A 13,063-nucleotide genomic window follows, 5' to 3' on the forward strand; every position below is an offset into this window, starting at 1 on the left:
TTGTTTAGGGAGGCGATGGGGTCAGTTCGGGATCTGGCTCTGTTTTCGCGATAAAGGGCCTTTGAGGTCCAGTGGACCCCACTTTACCTAACCTGTGATTATTTTCCCATATATGTATCTTCCGTACAATTTTTTTTTTTTTTTTTTTTATGACGTGCTTCTCTTACTGCTTACAGAAACATTGGCCATTACTGTACAGCATGCAATGATAGAACACTAGTGGAACATATCAGTGTTGGTATGGCAGCCACTAATTTCAGATGGTATAAAATTTGTCAATGTTTTTTCATTTAATTTTCCATAAAATATTTCGTCACTTATATTTCCATACATTTTGCACTAAATTGAAGGAAAAGGCCTACAGAAGCTGTATAAAAGCGATTGTTTCAATAAAGTTGTTGTAAGTATTTTTGACGATTTTTTAAAGATTGGGGTCTGACAGACCCCACATTACCTAAGTAAGGATAAAATTATAGGTTTACCTGAGAAGGGTTAATAGGGACGGTCGGTGTTGGCGCCAGAGTGAAGACATGTGGAGGTGTGTGATACATAGGAGGACTGCTGGTCCTCAGGGAACAGGCTGTGAAGGCTATGCTCAAAGTCGGACATATATAAAAAAAAAATAATATTCGAAAAATGTCTTATAGTAAAAAGATTTGTCCACTGGCAGCAAGAAGACGATAAAACAGACGCCACCATAAAGAAGGGGTTAAGGCCTTCACCAAGAGGGCTTTAAATGATAGTCTTACTGAGTCCACGATGTTATATGTATGCCTTGTGAATACAGGCGTTGTCTCTGGTCTGGCGATGGTGACAGTCTTTTCCACTGATATACAACACACAACAGCAGCAACGGGTGGAGTGACCGGCAGTATTTTCCTCTGATATACAACACACACACACCAGCAGCAACGGGTGGAGTGACCGGCAGTATTTTCCACTGATGTACAACACAACAACAGCAGCAACGGGCGGAGTTACAGGCAGTATTTTCCGATGATATACAACACACAACAGCAGCAACGGGTGGAGTGACAGGCAGTATTTTTTCCACTGATATACAACACACAACAGCAACAACAGGTGGAGTGACAGGCAGTATTTTCCACTGATATACAACACAACAACAGCAGCAACGGGTGGAGTGACAGGCAGTATTTTCTACTGATATACAACACACAACAGCAGCAACGGGTGAAGTGACAGGCAGTATTTTCCACTGATATACAACACAACAACAGCAGCAACGGGTAGAGTGACATGCAGTATTTTCCACTGATATACAACACACAACAGCAGCAACGGGTGGAGTGGATGAGGAGTGGTCGTGGTCTGTGAGGCAAACCAGAGGAGATATATGTGGTGAAGATGGGTGTTATGGGTGGGTTAGTACGTCCGAGGGGAAGGGAATATAGGTTTGATAGGTGGAAAGGAGAACAGGATGAGCTAAGACGGTGGTGGGTAGTGGGGCAGGACAGGAGAAGTACACCCTGTGAAGATGGTGGTTGTATGAGGTATGTCTTAGAAGCCTCTTGCTTGGTTGTGAGGGTGGGGAATGGTGTGAGGAACGGGTGGGGGTAAGACGCCCTGTGAAAACAGGCGTTGTAGGTTGGTCAGATTCAGTGTGGCTGTGACTGATTTAAAAATCTTCTCCATGAACAAAACCGCCACAATCAACAACAGCTATAAAGCAGACCAGCTTTGCTCCTATAACTGACATTATGAAGCTGGCGAAATACAATAAATAGATAGGAAAAAAAAAAAAAAATCCTTCGTTATCACAGCTACACATCCATCACAATTACACTGCGCTGCTACAATTATTGTGTTAATGATAATACACCTTTGAAATACAGCTTCATTACAGCAAATGAACCATAAAAAGTATTATCATAGGAGCCGTCAGAGTACGGATTACATTCAACCAGCCGTCACCACGTATTCCACAGTTACCTCTCTATTACGCTGATTAATCCACTGGCCGCCGTGGATTGGTGTGCCCTGAGTAACATCACATGGCGTTGACTGGAATTAAAGACAGTTCTATATCCTTGACCACAACATTAATGGAGATAGGAAATACTTTTACTTTTCTGATCATCATCAGTTTCTTTGACTTTTATACCTTGAATCCAAGGACGAATACTCTTACTGAAATATTTCTAACTCCAGACGATTATTTTAAACTTCGGAATGATTTCCAAGAGTGACGGAGTTAAGGAAAGCTGAATCAAACCCCTCCAGTTTGGAAAATCAACCCAACGCTGAATGAAGAGGTTTGGCGAAACAAAAAGAAATTACAACATACATCATCGGACTGTAGGTGTCAACAAAATTATACTCCTTTTCTCCCAACGAAAATATTCAGTTTAGGAAAGAGCGCTCGTACTGAGCGGGTTAGTGATGGCTATTTCTAGCTGGTTCAGTTCGAAAAGTCTGGCTGAATAATATGAATCGAAGGTAATAAGAGTAAGATAACAAATATTCCATCGGAGGGACGGGGTCGAGAAAAACCAATTGATGGAGTTAAGGTGAATTGTTATTAGGTATTAAAATGGAAGGGCTGACAAAGAAATGTTAAAGAGTCATTTAGTGGCAACAGGCATACACATGAATGCAGAGGCCAAACTGACCGCAAACAGAGGGAAAAAGTTAAAGAGGAAGACCAAGAATGGCTTGATAGGAGGTATGAATCCGCGAGGCGTTACTATGCAGGAGGGTGAGAGGTTTGTATGGGGCAGGGTAATCTGGAATGAAATATGAGATGAAGGGACGACTCTGTCAATGATCTAAGTATTATGTAGTCTAGTGAAGCGGCGAAGGTAAACTGCAGGGTGGTCAGCAGGGTCTGAGCCTGGAAGTTCGTTTTCCTTTGATGTAAACAATCACGAAAGAAAAGAGTGAATATGATCTTGTCCTTTCCTGCTTTCAAATGCTATCTTGCTAAAATATACAGCAGCCGGCACACACACACACACACACAATATATATATATATATATATATATATATATATATATATATATATATATATATATATATATATACCCAGCACTAATGACCAATAATTCCTTCTCCTGTAATCACCAACATATTACCCTTTCCATGGGCTGCTTCTCAACATGCCAAAAATAAATATACAGCATGTGAATACGTTATCAATGCCAGGGTTTTACTCAAATGATGCTATTGACGTCACACACACACACACACACACACACACACACACACACACACACACACACACACACACACACACACACACACACACACACACACACACACACACACACACACACACACACACACACAGGACTGGTGTGTGCATTGGTCGGTAACAGCAGCAAATATCAATATGAATCCTGTCCCCCATTTTATCCCCCCACACACAACGCCTCTTTCATCCCACCACGTAAACCAGATTGAAAAATGTAATGAAGAGGAAATAGGCATCAGGTGTTACGAATCAGGGTGGTATGGTGAGGAGGAGATTTAGAAGGAGGGGAGAGATTGAGGGGAGGAGAGGAACGATCAGGCAAGGGAGAGGGGAAAGGGGGAAGTGAGAGAGAGAGGGAAGTGGCAGGTAGAGGGGGAACTGGAAGGAAGAAGAGGGAAATGGGAGGGAGAGGGGGAAATCGGAGGGGGAAATCGGAGGGAGAAGGGGAAAAGGGAGGTGGATTTCTCTGGTGGTATGGGAGGAAGGGGGTGCTGTGATGGTGGGAGGGAAGGGGAGATCTGGTGTGTTGGATGAAAAAAAAAAAAAAAGAAGGGGGGGTGAACTAGTGGTGCTAGGTCATGGTATTACATGAAGGAGGAGGCGGGATAATTCTGGCGTGGGGGGGATGGGGGAAAACTTGGAGGAGAGGAAGAAACAGTGCATTTGGATAGACATGAGCGTACCCACATAAGGGAGGGTGAGGGAGAGTTTCATGGGGAGGAGGGTGTACTGTGGATGATGAAGCCAACGTTATCTATTTATCTATTTAAGTATTGCCAGAAGCCTTAATTCCTAAAGGGATTGCCACGAACAAATCCCCTGCATGTCACCCTGTCTACCGCCATCTGGCTGCCTTCCCTCCACATTACACAGCCTCAGTAATAACCCCCTCCATCCCATCACTCCACCTCACACACATACCACCGCCAAGAGACAGAAGGAGGAAGAGGAGGGGGAGGAAGAACGAGAAGAACTTGGGAGGATGGACAATGGGAGGGGCAGAGAGAAGGAGAGACAGAAGTGAAATGAGAAGGGAAAGGGAAGGAATAATGAAGGGGGAGGAAGAGAAAGGAAGGTGAGACGGAAGAGCAAGAAAGAGGAAAGGGAGAAACAGAGTGGGTGCGGGAACGGGTAGGGAAGAAGGGAAATGGTGGATGAAAAGTGAAGGAGGGACAGAAATGAAAAGGGAGAGAGGGTGGGGGGAAGAAGGGGGAGGGGTGGGAATGGAGTAGGATGGGGGAAGGGGAAGAAAGGGAGGGAGGAAGCGGAGTGGGAGGCGAGAGGGAGGGAGAGGGAGAAAGGAAGGATATAAAGTAGGAGAGGGAGGGGAACAGGGGAGAGGGAGTAATGAGAGGTGGGGGAAGGAAAGACAGAAGTAGGAGGAAGAAGAAGAAGGAGAAGAGAGGAAGAAATGGAGAGGAAGATGGGACGGAGGAGTAAATGTGAAGTAAGATAGGGGAATGGGGGGGGGGAAGGAAGAACAGGGGGAAGGGGCAGAAATGGAAGAGGAAGTGGAAAGGAAAGGAAAAGGGGAAGGAGGAGGAGGAGTTGGAAAGAGGAGGGACGGCTGAAATAGACTGGGTGGGATGGGGACGGGATGGGATTGGTACTGTTGGTGCAAAACGAATTTCATGATCAATAAAACGATCTGTACCTCTCTCTCTCTCTCTCTCTCTCTCTCTCTCTCTCTCTCTCTCTCTCTCTCTCTCTCTCTCTCTCTCTCTCTCTCTCTCTCTCTCTCTCTCTCTCTCTCTCTCTCTCTCTCTCTCTCTCTCTCTCTCTCTCTCTCTCTCTCTCTCTCTCTCTCTCTCTCTCTCTCTCTCTCTCTCTCTCTCTCTCTCTCTCTCTCTCTCTCTCTCTCTCTCTCCCATGTACAACAAAGTCTTTCCACACACAAAAAAGCACAAAGTACACACACACACACACACACACACACACACACACACACACACACACACACACAGAACTTGCATGAATGTGGACGCTCCAAATGCAGTTCAATTTGACGACATTTGAAGAAAAGGGAGAACCAAACCATGAGAAATAAAAACATGAATATCTTCATACAATCAGAATCATACATTTATAATACTCGATAGTGAGGTGACAAAAGGAGACGAAATACACAGAAAAAAATACATAAAACATGAAAAAATACAAGGAAGCAAGTACATAAATACACAGAAAAGAGAAAGAAACAGAAATATAACAGAAACGATAGAAACGAAAAATACTCGTTGTTGTAATTCCCTTCCTGCCGAATAACTGACCATGGAATATGTTCATATGACTAAAAAAATCCGTGGACATAAAATGCGTGTACACATATGTCCTGTTCGGATCATTGTGATTCGGAAGAGGAAATAAAATACAATGTGTGTGTGTGTGTGTGTGTGTGTGTGTGTGTGTGTGTGTGTACTGATATATTTCATTAATTCTTAAGCTATCTGATGAATTGTTTTTTGGTAAAAAAAAGTTTACTATAATTATATGATCCTATTTCACACACACACACACACACACACACACACACACACACACACACACACACACACACATCCATCCAGCCTCAAACACAAGCACTTCCTTCTCCAACCCTCGACAAAAGGTCTTCCTCTCGTTATGATCTTCTGTGCACTACACATTGCCGAGGTTTTCTTCCTTGTGTATTTTATTTTGTTGTCACTGTCGTCAGAGTTATTACTGTACTTGTCAATAATATCTTCATCATTATCATTATCGTCATTTTTATTATTATCAGCTTTGTCATTATCAAAATCGACATTTTCATCATCTGTAACAACATTGACATCATCATTAGTCCTTTGCCTACCACTGAGGGAGGAAGTGGTACAGATATTAGAGAAGTTGTCTGTTGTCTGAAAGGAGGCGAATTCAATCTCATGCTGTGGCTGTGAACAGTGTAAGGATGTGAATGTCGTTAAAACAGACAATGGTGACCCTCCATCAACCTTTCATCCAAACACCCCAGCTAAGGCAGCGGTACCGAAAAATTAGTGCTGCCACCCACAAACCTGCTGACCCGTTACTGCTGGGGGTTGAAATCCTGGTGAAGACAGCTGGCGCCAGTCTGACTCATGTTGTCATCCACCTTTTGTGGCTTGGCAGGTAAAATGAGCACCCAGGGTAACACCTGGGGAAGGTAACTGTAGTAACCTGGATGACACAATGGCTCAGTATCCCAGGAAAGTGGATAAACAGCCCGCCACAAGCTCAAAGGCCTGATTTATGGAGATGAGTACCGCGGTTAAGTGTCTCATGGCGCCTGTACCACCCATATTTATAATAACAGTACCCCAATCCTGACTGAGACAGCCTCAGCATGTATTGTATTCATCATGGACGTTGGATATTAATGCCACTGGATGCCGATACATGAACGTACTGCGTGTGGCATGGCATGCAGGTGGACTACTGGGCCTTAGGAAATGGACCACTTAACTTAAGCCCAGAGGGGAAAAAAAGTTTCAACATGAAAATACTGTCCAGGACGCTACTACTTGTTCTGTATTAGTTTCATTAACTTCTCTCTCTGTCTCTGTGTGTCTGTCTGTCTGTTTGTCTGTCTGTCAGTCTATCTGTCTCTGTCTCTGTCTGTCTGTCTGTCTGTCTCTGTCTGTCTGTCTGTCTGTCTCTCTCTCTCTCTCTCTCTCTCTACTCTCTCTCTCTCTCTCTCTCTCTCTCTCTCTCTCTCTCTCTCTAGTACAACCACCACCACTTCTTAACAACCACCAGCCCACAATCCTTTTTGCAGACCACCCTGGTAATCCCAACTCTCATACCATGAAAATGGAACTGTGCTCGTGGACACACCACGCAAGCGGTTGGGGATGGGGAGGGGAGGGGTATGACAGAGGAGGGAGGTGGGGCGAGACGGGAGGGGAGTGGAATGAGAGGGGAGGGGATTGAGAGAGAGGATAAGATAAAACACAGCGTGAGAAGGGAGGAAAAGAAGATGAAGTAAGAGGAGATGAACACACAAGAGAGTGAGAGAAGGGGATAGAGAGAAAGGAGAAAGGATGGGATGAGAGGGAAGAGAAACGAAGAGGTGAGATGAAAGGGAAGAAAATTGGGTGAGATAAGATGGAATGGATGGGGCACAGAAGTGATGATGTTAGCAATTATATAAGAAATTACAACAGAGAACAAAATATTATTAAAAAAAGGAATGCACAGGAGATACAGATGCTTTATTTAAAAAAGATAACGCACGAAAAACGACAATTAGGGGAGCATAAGCAGCACGGGAAAGGAAAGCAGAGGTAGTGAAGAGAGGGAACAACATAAATGAAGGAGTGAGGAGGGAAGATGGCCGTCTTAGCTTGGCAAAAAGAAGAAACTAAAAAAAAAAAAAAAAATGGGGACAAGAAATAACCAGCTCACCCCTTCAAAACGGCGACTTATTAGATAAGTATATTCCTGCTACTGCCCAGGCATTTCTATTGCCCTTAAGGATAGGAATCCTGTTGAGAAGTTAATGAAGTCTGTTATAACAATGTCATTACAATCAGTCTCTTCACAAGTTAAAACATTAGTCTAGAGTAACAAGACAAAAAAAAAATGACGTTCTCTGACTGAAAGTGCCAATAAAGGTGGGAATGCAAAATGTGGAAGATGTGGCCATGAGGAAAGAAAGACAAAAGCCATCAGGAGACTTGGATAAAAACCTGCCTTAAAGTAAACGTTCCAACAAAAATTATCCAAATCAATCTATGGGCCTAGCTTGCCTTCTTTCAATTACTTTTGTTACACTACTGTGGAATACTGTGTTCCTGTGACTGCACTGCCCAGTCCGGTATCCCGTGAAAGGTGGCACCAACAAAATATGTATTCAGATAATTTTGTCCCTATACGGTAACAATTAATAGAATGAGCAGTGCACAGCTCATCCCATATCTTCACGATACACGTCATCCCTCCATATGGTAACCTCCTGCCTAATCTCCCTACATTATTTTTGAATTTCATCACATTCTCCTTTCACCCTCTCTTATGCATTCTTCAATCGTTCCATACTGCAAGACTCTTCAGTTATTTCTCTTTATATTTCACCTTGAGTTATCCTCTTCATCGTTCACGCTTTCTTAATTTGTTCGCATATACTATTCCACAAGCACAACCCAGGAGATTTGCTTGGACAGGTACGATATCACCTCATATTTTATATCCTCAAGCACCGTCAATGGTTCACTTCTGTACATCAGTGTTAAAACTACCCTAATGCGTAGTGCTTTCTACACATGCACACTTACACTCCTGTATCTCCTTACTACGCTCATATCCCATAAACTTTCTTTTACTGTTGTACACTTGCGATCATTATTGTTGATCCAGTTCACTTCGATAAATTAAGATGACAGTTTCCAATCGTCTTCAAAGACCATTAATCCAGTCTTCGGAGACCAACTAACCTTTCACAGTGCTAAATAAGGGTTTCATGATTTGTTCGACTAAAATGTGAACAGAAATTATTATCTGCAATTGTACTGTACATTTTCGTCCAGAATACTGTAAACTACTGCAAAGGAAAATCTGAGGTCATAGGGGTCAACAGCACTGCGTCCCTACCCATCCAGCCCCTGCCATTCCTTCTCCTCATATACCCTTCTTAGTGGTGTCGGATCCTACGTGACCAAACATGAGTAACAATAAAGCTCCTCATATATCTATGATTTTTTCGAAGTCAGCGATGCACGATGATATATGAAAAAGGGACGATGTAAGGGAGGATATGAGAAGAACTCAGTGGAGGAAAGGGTAAGATTTTTTTTTTTTTTTTTTTTTTTAATAACAGAACGGAGGAAGGAAAAACAAATGGGGAAAAAAAAAATAATCCATACACCAGATTACTGGTGTCCTCTATTCATAAAATATCTGTAACAGTCAGACTTGAACAGTTGTGGGTTGAAATTTGGAGGAAAACAACTCTGGGAAAGCGAGTTCCAGAGAGATGCAGTTCGGGGAATGAAAGAATTCTGATAGGCAGAAGTTCTGCAATATGGTTGAGTGACATTCCAGTCATGAGCACTACCAGATGCCCGTGTAGCACGAGGGAAGGCATGGAGAGGTGGCACCATGGACGCAACTTCGTCTGAGCATTTGCCAAAAAAATATCTGTAAAATAATGCAAGGGAGGCAACATTCCGTCTTACTTGCAGGGGAGGTAGTTTATATGTAATGGCAGGGTTGTTAATGATTCTAACAGCTTTATTCTGAATTTTGTCTAGTTATCTTAATGCAACCTCTCCACAACCATTCCACAAGGGTGAGCAATATTCAAGCTGAGAGCGCACATGACTCTTATAAATTTTAGCTAACTGCTCATCGGCGAAGAAGTTACGGACTCTGTACAATAATCCAAGTTTCTCTGAGGAGGTTTTAGCAAGTGATCTGACATGAGAGGTCCAGCTGAGGGCACTGTTAAGTGAGACACCAAGAATTTCAATACTTTTGGAGATGGGAATATTAGTAGCACTGAAGGTAATGTACGAATCTGGCAATATCTGTCTATTAGTAAACTGTATATATTTAGTTTTACTAGCATTAAAAGAGACAAGGTTGTTTTGTCCCCATTCACTGATTGTAGCTAGATCTTGATTTATGGAGATGGCTGTACTGAGTTGAGAGGTAGAGATATTAGACTTTGTAAATGGATGTCTGAGTGTGAATGAACTATGTAGTGTTGAGTCATCTGCATATGAGTGAACGGGATTGTGAGTGACAGATAAGAGATCATTAATATGAACCAGAAATAGGGTTGGCGCCAGAACTGATCCCTGCGGCACGCCGGCGTTAATTGAGTGGAAATTCGAATATACATCATCTACTTTTACTCTTATTTTCCTGTCATTAAGATAAGAAGAAATCAAAGGAATAAAAGACGTTAGTCCATAGCAAGGGAGTTTGGACAGCAGGGAACGGTGCCATACTCTGTCGAAAGCTTTAGAGATATCAAGAGCTACTGCATGAGTTTCTCCAAAAAGATCAATTGATTGATGGATGGTATGAGTTAAGTGATTGAGTATGTCAATGGTGGATCTTTCGTGGCGAAAACCGTATTGTCTATCACTAATTAAGTTGTTGGATTCAAGATGTTTAACAAAATGCTTATTAATTAAAGTTTCAAATATCTTACCAAGAGAAGATGCGACAGCTATTGGTCTGTAATTGGAGGGGTCAGACGAACTTCCTTTCTTCGGAACTGGGTGGATATTGGCTTCTTTCCATGAATTTGGGAATAAAGAAGTACGTATGCATAGTCTGAATAATTTGGCTAGGACAGAGGCGAGTTCAGGGGAACACTTTTTCAAAACAAATGGCGGAATTCCATCTGGGCCTGGAGCTTTGTTGGTAGGTAAATTGTCTAGGATGGATTTTACGAATCTTGTCTGTATTTTAAGTGGGTCAATTTCGGGAGAATCAAGTTCCAGTACTGAGACATTCTGGCTGGTATCATCTATGGTAGAGTTTCTTGCAAAGGTACTAGCAAAGATATCTGCTTTCCCACGTGGGTCATTTGTAATATTGCCATCTGAAGATTTTAGTGAGGGAATGGAAGATGACTTGTTAAAGTTATTATTGAAAGAATTAAGAGTTGACCAGAATATTCTATTGTCATTAGGGTTGTTAAGTAGTTTTGAACTAAGAAAAATAGTTAATGGAATTGGTGACAGTGAAGAAAAAGAAGGAAAATTGATGAAGAAATGCAATAAAGAAAATGAGTTACAGTACGGAAACAAAGGGGAAAGGGGACACTGGCTTGGTAGGACTGAACAGAATAAGAAGGAAAAAAGATATGAAATAGAGGAAATTGTTGGCAGAATGAAAAACACGAAATGAGAGAATGGTTTGGAAGAACAGAAAGCGAGAAAAATAAGAGATGCAACAAAAGAGGTTGTAAGACGGAAAACAAATAGGTGCGGGAGGAGAAGTAGAAAGAGGCTGCGACAGAAAAGAAGGGGTGAAACAGAAACAAACATAAGAGACAGATATAAAAAGAAACGGAAAAGTGGTTTGGTAAAATAGAGAGGGATAAAACTGTGTAAGAATGAGATATGTAGGAAAACAGTGTTGCAGAATAAAAACAAAGTAGAAAAGCGGAAAATCGTCGAGTGAAAGAACTTCTATTAAAAAGCAAAACTATGAGAAAGAACGAAATGGTTACGTCATGCTAAAGAGACATATGGAGATGTTCAAAGGCTTGTGTAATGAAGGAATGAAGAATTGATCCATTTTCTGTTATATATATATATATATATATATATATATATATATATATATATAGTTACATAGCCTATGATTTCATCATCCTTTGTGTAATTCTAACGTACAGTATGCTGCATGTTTGATCAAGAGCGTGTTCTACCTCACTCCCCCCTTCTACCCTTATAGTAAAGTAAGTCGTTCTTTCTGTTGTTCAGAGCAGGATTGTCAACTCTTTGTCCCCATGGCTTCATTTGCGCGTCCTTCTTACAAGTTGTATCAAGCTCTGCCGGCCCCTATATAATGAGCTCAGTCTCTGCATTATTGCCACTTAGATCTACTCCTCATTTTGTTCACATCTCTGTCCTCCCCTGTACAGTTGTTATTATTGTGAGTGCTCAGGAAGTCTCCAACCGTCTAGCAGGTGTGTAATTTGAGTATAACTGTTACTGCATTTTTTCTTGTACTGTGTAGCATAAGGTGTTAATTCTTAGGCCTAGTGGGGTTTTTGTGATTCATGTGTTTTTATGTCAGTTATTTTTGATATTTTGTATCTGTAATAATATATCTTGCATTCACTGAGTATTATCCTGCTTTCTCATTTTATCAGGGCTGACTTAGATAAATTTACTCTTCCTAATGTCATGTTAATAGAGGCTATTGCAGTTAATCATATATTTAACCTGTTTTTTTCCATTACATTATCCTTATGAGTCTTGAATGTTTTGTTGTTAGTTTGAGCATTAAACTTTAACTTGTAATTTTACCTAACTCTTTTGTTTTGAACCTGGAACTTTGCGGGACAGTTTTCTCTGTTCCGTAACATAAATTTGGCGACCTCTTATCAGGATATTCAGAATATTATCATAAGGATATTGCTTGATATTTTGTGACTGTGATTTATTCATGATGACTACTATTACTACACTTGATGAAGCCAAAGATTTTTTGTCAAATGTGCAAACAGTGTGTGATGTAGAAAACAGAATAAAGAATGAACTTAAGTTTGTTGCTCAACAATTGGGAATTGCAGTTCACTCTCATCATTCTAAAGATCAAATTGTTGGCATGATTAATAAAAGCTTGTTTAATGTAACTCCTCCAAATGAGCAAACGCAGACTGAAATAGCTAAGTTACAGCTAGCCCTGCAGGAGGCTCGTGTTAAGGAGGCTGAATTTCAGGCACGTGCTAAGGAGGCTGAGTCTCAGGCTAAGGAGGCGGAGTCTCAGGCTCGTATTCAGGAGGCTGAGTTTCAGGCACGTGCTAAGGAGGCTGAGTCTCAGGCTAAGGAGGCGGAGTCTCAGGCTCGTATTCAGGAGGCACAGATACAGGCTCAGGCACAAATTGAACTTGCTAGGATTCAGGCAGACCATGAGTATCGCATGAAACAAGGTGGAACTGGATCATGTAGCTCTGATGATTTTGATGTGGCTAAAAATGTTAAACTTGTCCCTCCTTTTAATGAATCTGATTTAACAAAGTATTTTCAGTTGTTTGAGAGGGTAGCTACAGGTTTTAATTGGCCCAAAAAGTATTGGCCAGTACTCCTTCAAACTGTTCTCACCGGTAAACCTCAAGTAACTTATGCATCTTTGCCTCAGGATCAATCTGATAATTATGATG

This window comes from Coenobita brevimanus, chromosome 63, assembly GCF_032717465.1.
Source record: "Coenobita brevimanus isolate Jiangsu-jjx chromosome 63, ASM3271746v2, whole genome shotgun sequence".
NCBI lineage: Eukaryota > Metazoa > Arthropoda > Malacostraca > Decapoda > Coenobitidae > Coenobita > Coenobita brevimanus.